The sequence below is a fragment of the Scyliorhinus canicula genome, unplaced genomic scaffold, assembly GCF_902713615.1.
Source record: "Scyliorhinus canicula unplaced genomic scaffold, sScyCan1.1, whole genome shotgun sequence".
Classification (NCBI taxonomy): Eukaryota; Metazoa; Chordata; class Chondrichthyes; order Carcharhiniformes; family Scyliorhinidae; genus Scyliorhinus; species Scyliorhinus canicula.
Genome location: NW_024055441.1, coordinates 8693 through 12826, shown reverse-complemented (window position 1 = coordinate 12826; position 4134 = coordinate 8693). Strand labels below are relative to the sequence as shown.

Below are 4134 nucleotides of genomic sequence, written 5' to 3'. Positions count from 1 at the left end.
ATTTTAAGTAGGTTTCTATTCAATTAATTCATTGTGACTGTCACACAAACTTAAACTAGCTGCTTTACATTCAATCAAGAACATCACAGTTTTCCACCAATCTCAGATTTGACAGCACGTTTCCAGCATTCACCATTGTTCTTCCTGACTGTTAACAGTTGTAAAGGAGCTTCTGTTCTATGTCTAGGAGCTCTGAGCTATGGAAGAGAGTGATTGGGACACATTTCTTATACGCCTCAGGATTAACCCACACAGGTACTTTGCTGACAGTCAAGAGAGATGAAAGTGTAATTTGTCCCTCTCAGTGTGACCCTGAAGGACTGTGTCCAGGCTGAAGTTCTGTTCCTGCTGTGTGATCCTCCCCCAGATTGTCCTTTCTGAGCCCCAGGCAGGTGATGTTAAACACTCAGGTGGGAAAGATAAAGATCTGCAACAACGTTTTAAACAAAGTTGATTTATTTCACATTTATTCAGAATAATAAACCTCATCAGCAGATTAAGACTGTCAGAGTGAACATTATTCAGTCCTGTACATGACTAACAGCATCAATAAGGGTATAACCTAAACCTTGTCGTCACTTGTGAACTCGCTGGTGTGTTAGCAGGTGGGATGACTGAGTAAATCTCTTTCCACAGATATAACAGTTGGATGGCCTCTCCTCAGTGTGAACTCGCTGGTGTCAGAAGAGTGAATCCCTTCCCACAAATGGAGCAGATGAACGGTCTCTCCCCAGTGTGACTGTGCCGATGAACTTCCAGTTGTGATGGGTAACTAAATCCCTTCCCACAGTCTGCACATTTCCACGGTTTCTCCATGGTGAGAGTTTCTCTCCCGGTTGAAGCCTTGTTCACACACAAAACATGCGTATAATTTCTCCCTGCAGTGAATGATGCGATACTTTGTTTGAGGATGTCTAACTGGTTAAAGCTCTCTCCACAGTTAGTCCATTGGAACCCTCGGGTGCTTTTGCTGTCACACTGCTGAAACAGAACAAACATTTCTCACTCCAAATTCAAAGACTGATCATATTCAGCTCCTAATGAAAAGAGTGGCTGTCAGGTTTCGATGTGATGTTTGGTTTGAGTTTTCTGTCAGCCAATTCTCCACTTCTAATATCCTGTAAAAGGAGTTTACAAAAGCCATCACTGTCAGTCCAAGACAGAAATTCTGATCAGGCAATTCTAGTTTCTCTGGAACATTTTTCCCTCTCTTGTTCCTCCAAAGCTGTAAATCCCCGTCCCACACACTCTCCCTCCTCCCTGGGCTGAAACACAAACCCATCTCACCATCTCTTTCCTCCACTCCCAGTTTTCTCCCTCCCTCTCCTCTGCCTGGGTTCAGTTCTCCAACTCCTGTCTGCAGACTGACAATAAAACCAATGGGTCTTATTGGGGGGGTTTGGGTTCTCACCATTGTCCCCGCTCGCGGCGGCTCTCATTCAGCCTCTGGGAGCCACACTTACTCTTACTGCGGCTGCGCTCAGCCCGGAGCAGCACCGCGCCTGCTCTGCGCAGAGGATACTTTCGGGGGTGGGGCATACTCGCGCCTGCGCGTTCTGGCTCCTGTGATGGAGATAGGGCGTATTCCTCCGCGCCCGGCATTCTGGGTAGCCTTATCCGCCATTATTCAGTTACGTTCCTCAGGCTGATAAATTGGTTCCGACAATTTTGATACAGTTCGGTGTTTGTACCGAATGGGGCGGCCGCATCTGTGATTTTATCTCTGATCGGCCCCTGTTAACGGCTGTCATCTGTTTAGGGGGCGATATGCCGCAGGCCGCCTGCGCGTCCGCCATCTTTCTCAGCGGAATTGTTCAGCAGGGCGCATGCGCGGGCATCCAGGAACCGGAAGCCGGAAGACAGAATCTCCTGAATTTCTCTCCAGTACTGAGAGTGAAATTCCTTTGGAAATTCCTTTAGAAAGAGGAGGATTTACTAACGGGAACTTCAAACCAAACATCACATCATCACCTGACTGAGTTACTCGATTCATCAGGACCGGAATATCGTTGGGAGGTAAAATGGTTTGTCTGTTCTGTCTGAGGACAAAGATTTCAGATATCAGAGTGACTAGGAAACTTTTAATGACCATTCCAGGTTAAATTTGAGACTAATTACACCGATCACATTGGAGACGTTAAACAATTTGCTGTTGTACTCTTGTGTATGCAGGTAAATTTTAAAATTACCACATTAACATACTTGGCAGCTAAAGTGGGCAAGCTGCTGACCTTGTTCGTAGTAAGAGTTACTATCCGGGATTTTATTGAAGTTTGTTGTTCCGGTTGCATTTCATTCAGCTCATCGTGGCTACAAAGTAGGTATTCAGCCTAATCCCAATTTCCAGATTTTAGTCTGCAATCTTTTGGGTTACATCAATCCAGATGTCTATCTAAATACGTTTGAAATGTTATGAGCGTTTCTGCCATCATTTCAGGCAGCATGTCACAGATCCTCACCACCCTCTAAACCTCATAGTCCTTCCCTAAATATCTGCCCCCTTTTATATATATCCCTCAACCAAAGGGAATAGGACCTTCCTATCCAAACTATTTTGATCCCTCAGAATTAAAAAAAAATATAAATTTATATTGTTTTCCAATCAAGGGGCAATTTAATTTGTTCTTGGGATGTGGGTGTTGCCTTGGCCCACTGTTACTAATCGTAATCATTTTGCAAAGCATAATTTATATAAAAAATATCCATTTCCATGGCGGGTTTATTACCCAACATGGATTGCAGCTGAGAATATGCTCTATCCACATGACAGAAGCTTCTCGCACATGCGCAGAGTCCGGCTGTGACTGGAGCATGCGGCGTTCGGGCTGTGACCGGCGCATGCACAGTTCAGGTTGTCGCTGATGGTGCGAGGAGCGGGAAAGAAGAAACAATTGAGCAACTTTCAGGATTGGAGCCGGTGGGTGGCCGGGGACCAATAGAAGCTGCGGAGTGAGACGGGAGGCTACATAAATACCCTGTGGGGGCTTGAACTCCCGAGCAAAATGTTAACGGTCCCGTCTTAAACAGCACCGAATAGAGTGAGAGCTGAGCGGTGACAGGCCCGGGTTACCAGCTGCCATCTTTGCAGAGGACAAGGTGCCGCAGTGCGCATGCGCTGCGAGCCTGGAGCGGATACCAACTCTCCCGGATTTACTGACTGGAGTCGCCAGGATTTTGTTTTAATCATTTGTGGGAGTCACTGGCTGAGCCAACATTTATTGCCCATTCCTAATTTCCCTCAAACCGAGTGGCTGGCTCGGCCATCTCAGAGGGCATTTAAAGAGTCAACCACATTGCTGTGGTTTGGAATCGTGTCGGCCAGACCAGGTAAGGATGTCAGATTTTCTTCTCTATTCATTCACGGGATGTGGGTGTCGCTGGCTGGGCCAGCATTCACTGCCCATCCTTAATTGCCCTTGAACTGAGTGTATCTCAGAGAGCATTTTAAGGGTCAACCAGCTGACTGTGGATCTGGAGTCACATGTAGGCCAGACCAGGTAAGGATAGAAGATTCCCTTCACTGAAGGACATCAGTGAACCAGGTGGGTCTTTGCAACAATCGACAATGATTTCATGGTCATCAGTAAACTTTAAATGAATTCAAATTTTACCTTCTGCCTCAGTGAGATTCATACCTGGGTGTCTGGAAAGTCATTGGGACAGTCAAAAATATTTTTGAATATTTCTCTTCAGCGGATATAAAATATTGAAAATGGGATAAAGGTTGTTTGGCTGACAAATCACTGTCCTGTAAGGTAATGAGTCCTTTTACTTCCCAATTGGCCGAGGAAGGCAGTGTGTCACAAGGATGGATGTGTCGACCGATTAATGGCTGGAGGATGGGGGCAGGTCATGTGATCAAACCTCCAGGAATACATTTACTCAAAGTTGGCGAGGAGAGAATGTTGTGAATTTCTATCCTAAACTGACAGTGAGGTTTCTGTAAATTTACAGGATACTGGAAGTGGAGGTTTAACAGACGGGAAACACAAACCAAACGTCACATCGCAATCTGACAGAGTCACTCGATTCATTAGAAACTGAATTTCAGCAGCATCTGGTGTGGAAGGTAAAAGATTTTACTGTTCTGTCTGTGAGGGAAGATTTCAGGTCTCAGTATGACTGGAAAAGCCC

The 4134-nt window shown here is 45.7% G+C and overlaps 1 long non-coding RNA gene across 1 annotated transcript; it reads right to left on the bottom strand.

Annotated features, from left to right (window-relative positions):
- Positions 1–438: 438 nt before the first annotated feature.
- On the bottom strand, positions 439–1481 carry LOC119959420. The gene is made up of 2 exons (XR_005459204.1): positions 1412–1481; positions 439–1118 (listed from the first exon to the last, which is right to left on the bottom strand). It is a non-coding gene; the product is annotated as an uncharacterized LOC119959420 (long non-coding RNA).
- Positions 1482–4134: the final 2653 nt, after the last annotated feature.